Source organism: Zootermopsis nevadensis, unplaced genomic scaffold, assembly GCF_977971745.1.
Source record: "Zootermopsis nevadensis isolate Lab colony 2312 unplaced genomic scaffold, Znev_1.0 Znev_ptg000023l, whole genome shotgun sequence".
Lineage (NCBI taxonomy): Eukaryota > Metazoa > Arthropoda > Insecta > Blattodea > Termopsidae > Zootermopsis > Zootermopsis nevadensis.
This window is the reverse complement of record NW_028259155.1, coordinates 8,342,636-8,360,424: the sequence shown is the minus strand read 5'-3', so window position 1 is coordinate 8,360,424 and position 17,789 is coordinate 8,342,636.

The following is a 17,789-nucleotide window of genomic DNA, read 5'->3' as shown; positions in this document are numbered from 1 at the left end:
GGCAACGCCGTTCCTGCGTACGAAACGCATTGCTGGAATTGGTAAACAGAGCCTTGTAACTAAAACTTGTCCAAAAGAATTTGGTTGGTTCTCTGGGGTTTGAACCCAGAGCGGGTGGGGCACTTCAGCTGAGGTCCTCCGTGATCGGGGGTGGCGGGCCGTGCCCCTATTGAATTATACCCTGGCAATTCGCCTTACAACTGAGGAAAAGCACGGAAAACATCAATCAGTGTAGCCGAGTAGTCTAACCACTCGTTGTGCCGACTTGGCCGTCTTTTGGGGACGGCCTCGACTCTCCTGCTGAACATCAGTCCTCCTCGGTTGCCCTTGGGTGACCTCTGACAGCCTCCCGAGTTGCCGAGTTATCAGGAGCTATACCGTCTCTCCCCTCAAGCGCGTGCATGGCGTGTATCGGGCTGCTTTACATTTACTTTTATCATGGGTTTACTCAGACGCCCGGAGTGTGTAAATTGTAGGAAAGCCGGTTACGTCTATAAATAAAGTGAGATTCTTTAAGATGGCTGTCTTCTGTGTTGTTGCTCCGTATTATCTGGTGGAATTTTGCCGACGTTTCAGAGGTATTTACTGCCTCCATCATTAGGGGAATTGAAACAGTAACAGCCCCTAAAACGTCCGTAAACTTCTACCCAACTGCTCGGAGATGCAACCCACAAGACAGCTGTACTCGCTTGTGTTGAATGGGAGACTTAACACGCTCGACATCTGACGGTGAGTTGAGTAATCTAGTTGTGATTATTACAGCACAGTCGATAATCTAGCGTTCTGTAATACTTTCCCTGAATTGGTGGTGTAGTTTAATTATTTATAGTTTATTTAATGACGCCTTTTCAGTGACGCAGACTATGCAGATGATAAAAATGTAAATTATTTCGAATGATGAAGCCAATGAGGTGATATATACGTACACAATTTTGATCAGAAAGATAATGTTGTTAATAAAAGCTGTGTACGGTCCGCGATGCTTCAGAGCGGAGGACAGAGTCCTTTTGGAACTCCAAAAATGAGTCCCTGGTTTATACACACACAGTAAGGATCTCCGAAACGTCCCAAATACAGCTCATGGCCCCGAACCAGGATCAGAGTTAGCAGTGAACAGTAGTAAAACCTAAAAACTAAATTGAAATAACAAATGACAGGTTTTTCAATTTATGCGTGCTTGGGCAACACGCGGACCGTGTTACGTGGCTTGTTGACACATTCACGTACTGTGTCAGGGCCCACAGGAGAGAAACAATAGACCGTCCCGTACATCAGCACCACCTGCCGTGTCCTAGGCCTACGTAGGAGAACAAGCGAAGGTCGTGTGAGTGCGTGCGCGCGCACGCGGAGGTCTCAGTTTAACGAACATTTAATGACTACAAATCAGCCGAAACAATCTGATTCGCAAATGAGCAGAAATATCCATGGTTACAAATCCTGTTCGTGTCCCTACATTGGCCAGTTTATGTTTGTAATGGTGAAGCTCAGTGTTTACTTTGCGGTGCGGACTGAATTCTTAAAAGCTATTTAGGCCGGACGCAAACGGAGCCACTAGCCACCTCTACCGGTGACTGCCACAAGCTGCGATCTGTATTTTGTATGCAGTTTTAATAGACTCAGCGCAGACACGACGTTCGTCGACCGGGCCACACGCTGCGGTTAGTGGCCGTGTCTCGCTGCGTCCGGCCACCGTTTATCCCGCGCAGACGCAGCTACTAACTTCCGCTTGTTGATTTTTGTATATTGATACACATATTTATTATAAATACGTTGTATACGTACATATATACGCGTTCAGAGAGACCACCAAATGCTTCATCGCCAATAAACGAATAGTTTACCGGTCGAGAGGTACCCATAACGGTAATTTCCTGTGGCGGAGGGATATTTAGTGATTTTGTTTCTATTTTCGTAAATAGTTCACTTTCTTTATAAATAGTTGAGTCTGATGCTTTACCGTACGATCCGACATCCACAAATGTAAACATATAATTGAGTCACAAACAGAAGTACCATGGAAAAATAAGATTTATAATTATAATAAAAGGATCCACTGTCCAATGGCTTAATTATCTTAATGTGTTTCCCATATACCGCCACGGTGGTCTAGCGGTTAGAACGCTGGCCTTGTAATCCTGGGGTCTCGGGTTCGATTCCCGGCGGTGCCCGAATTTTTAACTTGTGTTGGGCAAGGCCGTGGTCTAGGCAACACGGAGTTTTCCTCCGTGGCATCCCAACAATTACTCCATTCACACACAGAAGAAGGCAATGGCAAAGCACTTCTGGATCATCTGCCAAGAACGTATATGAACAGGTCCCAGTCCGAGAAAAGGATGGAAGGATCCTGTTCATATGGACCTATCGTCAGACCTGTCTCCCATGTACTACTGAATCAAATTATAACTTCAAATAAATCCAGGCTAGCATAAAACCAGAACTCAAATATGTATTATCATATTCACGCTACTAAAATTATACAAATACTGAAATGCTTAAAAATCATATTACGAACTCAACATCAGCGTAGTAAGTTATAAAACTTTACTGCATAAAGTGGCGGTGGCTAGTGGCTTCGTTTGCGCCCGGCCTTACTCGTCGCCCTGACGATGGAGGCAGCAGGAAGTCGGGAAATTTCTAACAGACTACAAGGTACTACAACCCAGAAGACAGTCAACTTCGGACTCGCCGCGGTGAACTCCTCAAATTATAATTAATAAGTGGGTTGTTTGCAAAGCACCATATTTATGGACGTCTTTTTCCTTAATATGTACAGAAGAGGACGAAGGTTATGAAAGAGAAGTTGTAGAGTAACCTCACAAGAAATTCCGTTTATGTGTAAGAACTTTCTTGCAACAATTTCCGGAATTTGAGGCGACGAACGACACGCGAACTCGCGAGTTCCGCGCAGAACCGACACCAAATTTGCATTTTGTGTTCTGCTAGAAAGCTCAGCTCAGGTTCTGATGACGGCGAGTATGAAGATGGCGGTCTTCTGAGATATTATTTCGTTATTAGTTATGCAACAGCTGCAGACTTCGTCACCCTGATGACGGAGGCAGCGAAGTCCTTGAAACGTCAGTAATCATCTATCAAGCGGAAGTTCTAACTAGAGACCGTCGCGATGGAAGATGGTTAAAAGAGAGTCGAAAACTCTTTTTAAAGAACATCGCCCCAAACGACATTCGTGTGCTCAAAACAGCTTTAAAGATGGGTGTGTCCAATGACAATTTAATGAAGAACGGTCCTCGTTCAGAAAGCTCTAGTGAAGAAATAACACACTTCTTACAGAACACGTAGGTTAAAGGGCAAGTTCACAACAGCCAGCCATTACTCCCCCTCCTCTCTCTCTCTCTCTATATATATACATATATATATATACATACACACACATACTTTTGAAAACCCACTTATATATAAATACATAATTTTAAAAACTCATATATATATAATTTTAAAAACCCACTTATATATAATTTTAATAACCCCTTATATATAAATATATAATTTTAAAAACCCACTTATATATCATTTTTAAAACCCCTTATATATAAATACATTATTTTAAAAACTCATATATATATAATTTTAAAAACCCACTTATATATAATTTTTAAAACCCCTTATATATAAATACATAATTTTAAAAACTCATATATATATATATATATAATTTTAAAAACCCACTTATATATATATATAATTTTAAAAACCCACTTATATATAATTTTAATAACCCCTTATATAGAAATATATAATTTTAAAAACCCACTTATATATAATTTTAATAACCCCTTATATATAAATATATAATTTTAAAAATCCACTTAAATATATAATTTTAAATCCCCTTATATATAAATATATAATTTTAAAAAACCCACTTATACATAAATATAAATTTTAAAAACCCACTTATATATATATTTTTTAAAAAACATTTATATGAAAAATATAGAAATACAATTTTAAAAACCCATATAATTTTAAAAACCCACTTAAATATTACCCTTCATCTGTGTCTGCGTCAGTAATTTGTCCGCTCTCTCGCTTCCGGTTTGCAGACCAGTATTTCCGCGATCCCCTCGGTGCTTCAAAGTCAATTACATAACCAAACACTGCACGCGAAGAGGTTGGTCAGGAAGGCAATTTTGAAGATTGCCGTGTTCTGTGTTGTTACAACCTTTCACAGAATTCACCCACGTCACGACGTCAATACAAAACTTCTTGAAACGTTTCCAGTAATTACTCCTCTTAATTAAAGGACGAAATAAAACTATGTCTTAAGTTAAACCTAACGATATTAAATATGAAAGTCAAATATCTGCCTTGCGTCGAGAGAATATTAGTGCTGAAGGAAGATTTAAATGCAACAGAAAAAACCACGATAATAGCAAATGGACATCACAGAATGACAATAGAATTAGGTCAGATAATATTAAATGCGATAACCTGGAATTCACGACAGATTTTTCGGTTAAGTCAAGTCAAGCCCTTCCTGATTCCCTCTGACATGTTCTACAGCAAAATTAAATAGCGTTGGGGCTAAAGCATCCCCCTGTGTTAGATCATTGTGCACTGGGAAGGGATATGACAGAAGGTTACCTACATGAACTCTAGTAGATACCCCGTCCATATACATCTTAACTAACCTAACAAGTTTTAGATGATAAAGTTGCGTCATATTGTGATAAATATATATTTGTTTAAATCTTATCAGTCTAATCACAATAAAATTCCTATTAAATATTAAAATATTACCATAATTAACATTTAAATATTTAAAATATATTAAATGATGTTGTCTATCGAAATGTTCGATTTACATTAGATCATCACTTTTTACACGACATGTTTCAGTTCTAAAAGAACCATCTTCAGGTGTATAAAATTATATAAACTTAAATATAATTTCTTAAATGCAACTTTTAGTCAGATGTTTATAAGAGTTTCTTTGTTATTCCAAACTTAATCAAAATGTCATAGAGTACCTCTCTTTTAATGAAAAAAGGAAACTTGAACAAAAGACAATCAAGTTATGGAAGCCAAAGCAGGATTTAGCCACAAAATACTTTTGAGTAATTTTCATATCTTTGATAAAATACTTCAGAGGACTGTTTACAACTGATGAGGTACCAAAGAAACTAACAAAATATAAGCGTCGTATTGTTAACATTCGTACGTCAGTGAACACGGAGTCACATTGTGTAGCTTAGTATAAAAAATTATGCTTATGACCGATTATTTTTATAGTAAATCCCCATAAACAAATGGTTTCTCGACATCTAGGAACAAACAACATTAACAGGGCACAAAATGTACAAGAAGTTACGTGAGATATTCACAGATGGCCATAGTTTCGAATGGGTTGTTTATGTTACATGGGAATCAATTTTTTTTGGAAACAATACGTCTCAACGTGAGCTGAAAAATAAATCCATACTTCCAAAAGAAATTATGGGTGCTTTGTAGGCTCTTATAAATGTTATATGAACTTGTGCGTTATTTAATAATAGATTAATAGACAGAACTGCTCATGGAATAAACAAATATCATGCTCTTAACTCGAAACAGTTTGAAGGTATTTGAGGCAACTTGCAAATGTGACTGACGAAATCGGTCCCAGAGATATTTTAACCAAAGGTCAATTCCATAAATTATATAATAAACTTGTAAGAGGTAAAACATTATTATATTATTCATTTGTACAATTTTAAATAATTATCAATTTGATTTTAAAAGTAAAAGACTAAGATATGTTGGGAGCCCTTTGGTTCCGAACGATGTTATCAATTTAGAATACCAAGAACGCCAATTTTTAAATTAAGAATCGGTCGTAATTTCTCCAGATGTTTATATAAGGGAACATTGACTCATTTTTCCTTAAGTTACTGTAAACATTGACATAAGCACATTTAGTTCAAAACATAAAATGCGATAATGTTTTAATCTGAGAGACATTTACGTACAGTACATAGAGGAAAATTTATCCCATAATAAATTAATATTGCTTAAAGTGCAAAGCATAGTCAACAAAAGCGTAAACCCTATCTTGTATCAAAGTGTACTAAATGTGGTTCAAAGTCGAGTTCTTTCCAACAAAAAAATTTATTGACTTGAATATCAGAAAAGAAATTATTTAAGAACTACATAAACCAGTTGGAAAAACCACGAAGACACAAAAAGGCGTGTCGTATCTTAAGGTATGGATGACCTCTGGAAAGTCGATTTGGTTGAAATTGATTCTGGCAACCTGAAAGGAGTCTGAAAGATCAATATAGACTATAAATATATGTTGACTGTTTACTTGTGTGCTTCAAAGTATCCAAGGGCTGTCCCAGTTGATGATAAAACTTGTTTGGACTTTCACTGAAGCATTCGAGAGCATTCTATCAGAACGAACACCAAAACATTTACAGACAGATAATGGAAAACAATTTACGATAAAGACCTCGAAGAACTTGTAATCATTATTAAAAATATACCGATAAAACTATTCTTTTATTGAAAGGTTTAATAGAACAAAGAAACATGTATGGAAGTCCTTGGATCAGATCTGGGTACGCGTTTTACAACACCAAGTTTATCATTGGATGAAATGTTAAAAAGACTAAAATTCAATTAGAAATATTAACAGATTATGATATTAATGATAGATAAAATAATAAGAGGTGGCACATCACAATGTACTAAGAAATACGTTAAATCAATATATAAATGAATGATTACGATTAAAGCGTGGAACTGACTTATTAACTTATCCTGATTCAAATAACTTGTAGAATAGAACAGAATTTATTTACATTCCACAGATTTTTCGTAGGCCCAAGTCACGGATCTAGAAAAGTTAATGCACAAATACTTACATATTATTTAATCTTGTCCGTCTAATCTAATATTTAAAATATTTTAAATGTTAATTATTGTAATATTTAATAAGAATTTATTGTGATTAGACGGACAAGATTAAATAATATATATTTATTATATCACAATATGACGCAACTTTACAATCGCACAAGTACTTGTTTCTAATATATATATATATATATATATATATATATATATATATATATAAATTGCTTAGACGCGTTTATAGTAGCTGAGAATTTCTGGCCGAGACAAATTCTTCTACGGAGGAGTGAGATAGGAGATGCTCTTAAAGTTTTTATATTGCGATACAGATTTTAAAATTAAAATTACTTTTGCAGTCTCTTAAGTTTTCCCAGAAAATAATTCAGGAAGACATGATTGAATAAAATAATAAAGTTTTACTTTTTATTTTATTTTTTTAAAACGATTTGCAAGATAAACGAAGATTTATTTGCAGCTGTAGAAAATATAAAACCGCCAGATTCTAAAGAAAATAATTTAAAGACAAAGCTTAACAACAAAGAAAAACATGTTCTACAATACAGAAAATTAAAAACAGTATCATTCACTTGGAATGCAAATTTATAGAATTCGGAAAAAAAAAATATTGACGTAAACACGGAAACGAGGAGAAAGGAACAAATTATTTTGAAAAAGACTTTTAAATTTATGAATAATAGTGTCTTCGGTAGAACAAAGGATAATATAAGACACAGAAATTGTACCACATGAAAGAAAATATGGCAAACTAATTTCAAAAACCAAAGTTAAAAGCTGATTAATATTTTCCGAAAATCTAGTCGCCACACAAATGAATGAAACATATATTTTCTTCTTACCAAACCCATATATGATGATACGAGTTTCCTTAACTTATCTAAATCACTAACGTGAATTTTCCATAACGTAATGAAACCAAAATACAACGATAATATAAAAATGTATAATTTGCAGTCATCAAATTCAAGTCAGAAGCAACGCATTGAGCCATTTTAGATAAATACTACATCCTGGGTCACTTGACAGTAAGCATCTTTGCTGGGACATGGTAGCAAACTTAACGAGCAGAAATTACCACCAGAAAAATTACTTTTATCTTATTTATGTTCATGCGATTAATCAGTCGTAACAGAAGATTTTGTGAGAATAACAAAAGACGTCACGAGGTCACAAAATTTTCTAGTCACAGACAAATAATATACAAAAGTCAGAATATACGCGTCGCAATTGTGTAAGTCACCGGTCTCATGATTTGAGAACATTAGGAATATATTCGTAACTTAATAAATGTAATTTCTTATATATCACAATTTTTTAGAAATTTGAAAATTACTAAATTTTTAAAAAATATATATATATTATAAATTTTTACAAACTTAAAACCTAATAAAACTACATTTTTTAAGCTTTCAAAGTATTTTTTAAGATCTGAAAAGTCCGAAATCTTTTAAAATTCTGAATTTCTTTTATATTCAGAATAACTTACTATTTTTTAACAATTTTGGGAAATTTGTAACTTTCAAATCTCAGAAATATTTGAAATTTTGAAGGCCACGGTATTCGTACGCGGCCTGGGGTAGTGATGCTGACCACTCACCCCATCTAGTGCCGAGGTCAAGAATGAGTATGTCCTATACCGCCTCTCCCCCCAAGCGACTAAATGGCGTATAGTGGGACAGCTTTCATTTATATGGTCTTCGTACGATGACATACATCATGGGCGTTGGTATTGACATATGTGAGGCAGGTCGATACGGTACCACGCCCCGATAGTTAGACGTTCGAGCCATGGATAAATTATTAGATATTTTCACAGGTTTCCAACGCACAAAAAATAAGAACGTATAAATTTCGACCATCTAGACCACTGCCAGCCCAAAGCGGACAAGGACGAAAATCTTACCTCTCGTTTAAGCTCACGACCTTCCGAATTTGGATCTTAATTCCGTTTCAAGGCCTCAGAAAAACTTGTGGAAATTTTCCAAATCTCCAAAACCGTTAATTGATTTCGTCCCAATTAGATGACCCCCCCAAACACAAATTTTTCGAGTGATGTTTCGGAGGTACTTTCTACCTCCATCATCAGGGCGATAAATCATGAAATGTCTGACGAAGGGTAGTACGTGTTAAAAAACTCTTCTTTATGCAGTTTTCTTCACTTTTACTTTCAATCGCTTAAATTAAAATATTCTCCTCGGAGCCATGTCTCAAATACGTAGTTAACCTAAAAGCCGTGGGATGTTTAAAACGTTTTAAATAATTACATACGTCGATACAGAACTTTAAAGGTCATTTTCACAGTCTTGAAGCCACGTAGATTCTTCTTCTTATTTTTCTATTAATAATTCAACGCGTGAGAAATATCGACTGATTTTGAAGTCCTTGAATTCATAACAACTGCTAATTCTGAAACGGATCAGAAACATAATAAGCAAGACTCGATAACAAATACACGACATAGTGACTTGAAGCATAAATTTGAATATGGCTGTCTTCTGGGACGTGTCGCCCTGATGATGGAGGCAGCAGGGACCTCTGAAACGTTGTTAAACTTCTACCATGGAACATTTTTATTGGCTACTGTCTCCCATTAAACGTGACGAATGATATTAAATCAATATATGACAGTACCAGTATTATTTTTAAAAAAGGAAAATAGGTTTCATAACAACTCCCCTAAAAGTAAATCAACGATTTACACAAAAACTCTGGGCTACCCCAAAAATCATCCATTTAAATTATTACATTTCTGAACACAATCATTTTGTATATTGGCTTATTACATCCCAAACGCTTAAACAAACTTCTTTGTTCAAACACGACATCACAAAAGCCTAACTACATTCTTCTCATTTCCTTGATGATATTCTCACGTTACATAACTTTTTTTTATAGTCAGCTTTCGGGGTCTGCCAAAAGTGCATGGTCATTCGATAATAGTATTGTGTTCGTATTATTTATAATTTCCCAGACGTAATCATAAAAAGATAACTAGGAAAGAACAAGTAAAAATAAATAAATTACAAAGATTTCTGTCTTCTGGGTTATTGCGCTGTGTAGTCTGGTCGATGTTAACCAACGTTTCAGAGGTCAGGGCGATCGCCCTGATGACGGAGGCAGTATGACCTCTGAAACGTTGGTAAACATCGACCAGACTACACAGCGCAATAACCCAGAAGACAGAAATCTTCATATTCACCGCTGTGAGAACCTCAAGTCTTACAAATAAATTACAATTGCGTAACATCACTTCGAAGTGAACCCTACATCACGAGAGCGAAACGTGGATAAAAGAAGAAGAATAATGGAGAAAAACAAACAACATAAATGAGATTTTTGAGGTCCGTGTTGGGTTCTCACTAAGAGATTAAATTAAAAGTGAATCAGAAAACCTTCGACGCCGTGTAGCGACTTAATATAAAATTATACAGGGTTATTCAAAATTCCATGATACATTACAAAAAATCGCTAGACTTGAACAGTGCAATGGATGGTAACATAGGACATGCCGATAGGAAGATAAACTCTCAAAGTTTATTTTACATGCCTCATAAATGCTCTGTGTCCGCTGTAGAATGTCACGATCGATTTGTGAGACGGCAGCTATGATTCGTCTTCGAAGCTCAGGCAGAGGCGGTACAAAGACCTCGCCATTTTCATTCAACTAAACCTCACACGATATTGCGATGTACTAACCTGCACCCTGGCGGCCACCGACGAAACTAAGCGCTCGCGGCTTGTACTAACAAACTTTAAGAGTTCCTCTTTCTATCGGCATGTCGCATGTCACCATCCATTGCACCAGTCAAGTCTAGCGATTTTTTGTAATGTCTCCGGGAATTATGAATAACCCTGTATATTCAACTATTAACACTGAAAAGTAAAGATGACCTTGAATGAGATGAGAAGTTACTGTGAAGACACAATCTAGACACTAATGTTGTAGCCTTTTTGAATTTTCGGATGTACTTCCGGCCTATGTCATCAGTACGATGACACGTGATCAATCTTAATGTGTCACCATACGAAGTCCAGGCGTATTTAAGAATTTTGCGATGTGGAAACATAGCAGTCTTGAAAACTACATTTCTGTACTACTCCAGATCATTGTCATTATTAGTTCAATGTAAATTATCATTTCCAACTCGGAAGAGAATCTTATAATCGTCGCCATCCTGTACCTACGAAGTTTCAACCTTGCATCTTATTATGAAGACAGCTCTGTAGAGTTACTCTGTATATTTCACGTACTAATTATGGTGAAACACGGAATGAAATGGCCGTCGATCATAAATGATTGATGGTTCAGTGAATAACAACTCGATCGATATTACGACACAAGCCAGAGTTTGAAAAGAAACCTATGTTGAGGTTAGGAACGTCGACGAACGGCGAGAATTGTTTTTCGGAATAGGATTATTCTTTTTTGAAGACGCCGTCCATCGTTTCTTAGGAATACAAACCACGACGTTTCAGAAACCGGTTCAATTTTAATCTTCACGTGACAGCCGAAACGACAAGACTAACAGACAGACACGTGAGTTTGTTAGTTAACAACAGTGTCACACTGAAAATTACAAGGAAAGACAGAGATGTGCAATACCTCAACAACACTGTGGACGTTTCGGAGCAGCTTCTCTTCAAGACTGCAGTTTAATAAATGCACAACACGCGGAAGCATTGTTGTCCATCAACAATGACATGAACGTCTGACGACAAAGATTAATTTAGGTGACGCCTGTTAATTAAAGCTGGCTTCATTTTTTCTCCGGGCTACACGAAACCGGTTCACCCGCCTCTAACATTGTCGCTGGTCGATTATAACCTCACATTTTAGTGCATAAAGCGATTAATATGGGCTGCCACGATTGTAGATCGGCCACAACATCACAACTTGAGCGAGGATATAAATCAGCTCAAGAGAAAAGTTCCATGAGTTATAAAATTTCAAAAATGGTAATTGAACCGGATAAACTTAAAGCTGGAGAGGTAATTTTTGATAAATTACAGGTAATATAAAACATAGGCCTAGTAGCAATTTCGGATTTAACTTTGCGTTAACCCCCCAGTAATGAAAATATATTTATTTCAATGTATGCTGGAGCTCTGAAGATGGAAGGTTTTTGCTTCTCCGAAACGCTTGTATCTACCTACGAGTCTATGCTTCGTCACAGACCAGGATAACGCCGAAACGTCGAAATAATATTCTCCCACGTCAATACACGCTCACGTATTCGGATTTTGTCATGTGAGTGACAATATTAAGTTTTAGAGTTACTTAGATGTGTCAGTGTGAAAAATATGGTCTAATATGAAGATTTCCGTCTTCTGGGTTGTTGCGCTGTGTAGTCTGGTCGATGTTAACCAACGTTTCGGAGGTCATACTGCCTCCGTCATCAGGGCGATGAGTATGAAGATTTCTGTCTTCTGGGTTGTTGCGCTGTGTAGTCTGGTCGATGTTAACCAACGTTTCGGAGGTCATACTGCCTCCGTCATCAGAGTATGAAGATTTCTGTCTTCTGGGTTGTTGCGCTGTGTAGTCTGGTCGATGTTTACCAACGTTTCAGAGGTCATACTGCCTCCGTCATCAGGGCGATGAGTATGAAGATTTCTGTCTTCTGGGTTGTTGCGCTGTGTAGTCTGGTCGATGTTTACCATCGTTTCAGAGGTCATACTGCCTCCGTCATCAGGGCGATGAGTATGAAGATTTCTGTCTTCTGGGTTGTTGCGCTGTGTAGTCTGGTCGATGTTAACCAACGTTTCAGAGGTCATACTGCCTCCGTCATCAGAGTATGAAGATTTCTGTCTTCTGGGTTGTTGCGCTGTGTAGTCTGGTCGATGTTTACCAACGTTTCAGAGGTCATACTGCCTCCGTCATCAGAGTATGAAGATTTCCGTCTTCTGGGTTATTGCGCTGTGTAGTCTGGTCGATGTTTACCAACGTTTCAGAGGTCATACTGCCTCCGTCATCAGGGCGATGAGTATGAAGATTTCTGTCTTCTGGGTTGTTGCGCTGTGTAGTCTGGTCGATGTTTACCATCGTTTCAGAGGTCATACTGCCTCCGTCATCAGGGCGATGAGTATGAAGATTTCTGTCTTCTGGGTTGTTGCGCTGTGTAGTCTGGTCGATGTTAACCAACGTTTCAGAGGTCATACTGCCTCCGTCATCAGGGCGATGAGTATGAAGATTTCTGTCTTCTGGGTTGTTGCGCTGTGTAGTCTGGTCGATGTTAACCAACGTTTCGGAGGTCATACTGCCTCCGTCATCAGAGTATGAAGATTTCTGTCTTCTGGGTTGTTGCGCTGTGTAGTCTGGTCAATGTTTACAGACGTTTCGGAGGTCATACTGCCTCCGTCATCAGGGCGATGAGTATGAAGATTTCTGTCTTCTGGGTTGTTGCGCTATGTAGTCTGGTCGATGTTAACCAACGTTTCAGAGGTCATACTGCCTCCATCATCAGGGCGATGAGTATGAAGATTTCTGTCTTCTGGGTTGTTGCGCTGTGTAGTCTGGTCGATGTTAACCAACGTTTCAGAGGTCATACTGCCTCCGTCATCAGGGCGATGAATATGAAGATTTCTGTCTTCTGGGTTGTTGCGCTGTGTAGTCTGGTCGATGTTAACCAACGTTTCAGAGGTCATACTGCCTCCATCATCAGGGCGATGAGTATGAAGATTTCCGTCTTCTGGGTTGTTACGCTGTGTAGTCTGGTCGATGTTAACCAACGTTTCAGAGGTCATACTGCCTCCATCATCAGGGCGATGAGTATGAAGATTTCCGTCTTCTGGGTTGTTACGCTGTGTAGTCTGGTCGATGTTTACCGACGTTTCGGAGGTCATACTGCCTCCGTCATCAGGGCGATGAGTATGAAGATTTCTGTCTTCTGGGTTGTTGCGCTGTGTAGTCTGGTCGATGTTAACCAACGTTTCGGAGGTCATACTGCCTCCGTCATCAGAGTATGAAGATTTCTGTCTTCTGGGTTGTTGCGCTGTGTAGTCTGGTCGATGTTTACCGACGTTTCGGAGGTCATACTGCCTCCGTCATCAGGGCGATGAGTATGAAGATTTCTGTCTTCTGGGTTGTTGCGCTATGTAGTCTGATCGATGTTAACCAACGTTTCAGAGGTCATACTGCCTCCGTCATCAGGGCGATGAATATGAAGATTTCTGTCTTCTGGGTTGTTGCGCTGTGTAGTCTGGTCGATGTTAACCAACGTTTCAGAGGTCATACTGCCTCCATCATCAGGGCGATGAGTATGAAGATTTCCGTCTTCTGGGTTGTTACGCTGTGTAGTCTGGTCGCTGTTTACCAACGTTTCAGAGGTCATACTGCCTCCATCATCAGGGCGATGAGTATGAAGATTTCTGTCTTCTGGGTTGTTGCGCTGTGTAGTCTGGTCGATGTTAACCAACGTTTCAGAGGTCATACTGCCTCCGTCATCAGGGCGATGAATATGCCAATAGAGTGTGAAGTGCTAAGTTTATAGGGCCGGAAAATGAAAGGCGTAGCCTGCCCCGAGCCAATGGGAGCAGACTTCCACAGTGGCGTTATCTGTGGTACGAATACGCCGTCACAACCTGAAATCTCATTTAGGCTTATAATTTAATTTAATTTCTTTAACCTCTCCGACCATATTGGGCTGACAACTTCCTCAATATTCACCCGGAATATTCATCGCCCTGATGACAGAGGCAGTATGACCTCTGAAACGTTGGTTAACATCGACCAGACTACACAGCGTAACAACCCAGAAGACGGAAATCTTCATATTCATCGCCCTGATGACGGAGGCAGTATGACCTCTGAAACGTTGGTTAACATCGACCAGACTACACAGCGCAACAACCCAGAAGACAGAAATCTTCATACACATCGCCCTGATGATGGAGGCAGTATGACCTCTGAAACGTTGGTTAACATCGACCAGACTACACAGCGCAACAACCCAGAAGACATAAATCTATATACTCATCGCCCTGATGACGGAGGCAGTATGACCTCTGAAACGTCGGTAAACATCGACCAGACTACACAGCGCAACAACCCAGAAGACAGAAATCTTCATACTCATCGCCCTGATGACGGAGGCAGTATGACCTCTGAAACGTTGGTTAACATCGACCAGACTACACAGCGCAACAACCCAGAAGACATAAATCTATATACTCATCGCCCTGATGACGGAGGCAGTATGACCTCTGAAACGTCGGTAAACATCGACCAGACTACACAGCGCAACAACCCAGAAGACATAAATCTATATACTCATCGCCCTGATGACGGAGGCAGTATGACCTCTGAAACGTCGGTAAACATCGACCAGACTACACAGCGCAACAACCCAGAAGACAGAAATCTCCATACTCATCGCCCTGATGATGGAGGCAGTATGACCTCTGAAACGTTGGTTAACATCGACCAGACTACACAGCGCAACAACCCAGAAGACAGAAATCTTCATACTCATCGCCCTGATGATGGAGGCAGTATAACCTCTGAAACGTTGGTTAACATCGACGAGACTACACAGCGCAACAACCCAGAAGACAGAAATCTTCATACTCATCGCCCTGATGACGGAGGCAGTATGACCTCTGAAACGTCGGTAAACATCGACCAGACTACACAGCGCAACAACCCAGAAGACAGAAATCTTCATACTCATCGCCCTGATGATGGAGGCAGTATGACCTCTGAAACGTTGGTTAACATCGACCAGACTACACAGCGCAACAACCCAGAAGACAGAAATCTTTATACTCATCGCCCTGATGACGGAGGCAGTATGACCTCCGAAACGTTGGCTAACATCAACCAGACTACACAGCGCAACAATCCAGAAGACGGAAATCTTCATACTCATCGCCCTGATGATGGAGGCAGTATGACCTCTGAAACGTTGGTTAACATCGACCAGACTACACAGCGCAACAACCCAGAAGACAGAAATCTTCATACTCATCGCCCTGATGATGGAGGCAGTATGACCTCTGAAACGTTGGTTAACATCGACCAGACTACACAGCGCAACAACCCAGAAGACAGAAATCTTCATACTCATCGCCCTGATGATGGAGGCAGTATAACCTCTGAAACGTTGGTTAACATCGACGAGACTACACAGCGCAACAACCCAGAAGACAGAAATCTTTATACTCATCGCCCTGATGATGGAGGCAGTATAACCTCTGAAACGTTGGTTAACATCGACCAGACTACACAGCGCAACAACCCAGAAGACAGAAATCTTTATACTCATCGCCCTGATGACGGAGGCAGTATGACCTCCGAAACGTTGGCTAACATCAACCAGACTACACAGCGCAACAATCCAGAAGACGGAAATCTTCATACTCATCGCCCTGATGATGGAGGCAGTATGACCTCTGAAACGTTGGTTAACATCGACCAGACTACACAGCGCAACAACCCAGAAGACAGAAATCTTCATACTCATCGCCCTGATGATGGAGGCAGTATAACCTCTGAAACGTTGGTTAACATCGACGAGACTACACAGCGCAACAACCCAGAAGACAGAAATCTTTATACTCATCGCCCTGATGACGGAGGCAGTATGACCTCTGAAACGTCGGTAAACATCGACCAGACTACACAGCGCAACAACCCAGAAGACAGAAATCTTCATACTCATCGCCCTGATGATGGAGGCAGTATGACCTCTGAAACGTTGGTTAACATCGACCAGACTACACAGCGCAACAACCCAGAAGACAGAAATCTTTATACTCATCGCCCTGATGACGGAGGCAGTATGACCTCCGAAACGTTGGTTAACATCGACCGGACTACACAGCGCAACAACCCAGAAGACAGAAATCTTCATACTCATCGCCCTGATGATGGAGGCAGTATGACCTCCGAAACGTTGGCTAACATCAACCAGACTACACAGCGCAACAATCCAGAAGACGGAAATCTTCATACTCATCGCCCTGATGATGGAGGCAGTATGACCTCTGAAACGTTGGTTAACATCGACCAGACTACACAGCGCAACAACCCAGAAGACAGAAATCTTTATACTCATCGCCCTGATGACGGAGGCAGTATGACCTTCGAAACGTTGGTTAACATCGACCAGACTACACAGCGCAACAACCCAGAAGACAGAAATCTTTATACTCATCGCCCTGATGACGGAGGCAGTATGACCTCCGAAACGTTGGTTAACATCGACCAGACTACACAGCGCAACAACCCAGAAGACAGAAATCTTCATACTCATCGCCCTGATGATGGAGGCAGTATGACCTCCGAAACGTTGGTTAACATCGACCAGACTACACAGCGCAACAACCCAGAAGACGGAAATCTTCATACTCATCGCCCTGATGTTGGAGGCAGTATGACCTCCGAAACGTTGGTTAACATCGACCAGACTACACAGCGCAACAATCCAGAAGACGGAAATCTTCATACTCATCGCCCTGATGATGGAGGCAGTATGACCTCTGAAACGTCGGTAAACATTGACCAGACTACACAGTGCAACAACCCAGAAGACGGAAATCTTTATACTCATCGCCCTGATGATGGAGGCAGTATGACCTCTGAAACGTTGGTTAACATCGACCAGACTACACAGCGCAACAACCCAGAAGACAGAAATCTTCATACTCATCGCCCTGATGACGGAGGCAGTATGACCTCTGAAACGTTGGTTAACATCGACCAGACTACACAGCGCAACAACCCAGAAGACAGAAATCTTCATACTCATCGCCCTGATGACGGAGGCAGTATGACCTCTGAAACGTCGGTAAACATCGACCAGACTACACAGCGCAACAATCCAGAAGACGGAAATCTTCATACTCATCGCCCTGATGATGGAGGCAGTATGACCTCTGAAACGTTGGTTAACATCGACCAGACTACACAGCGTAACAACCCA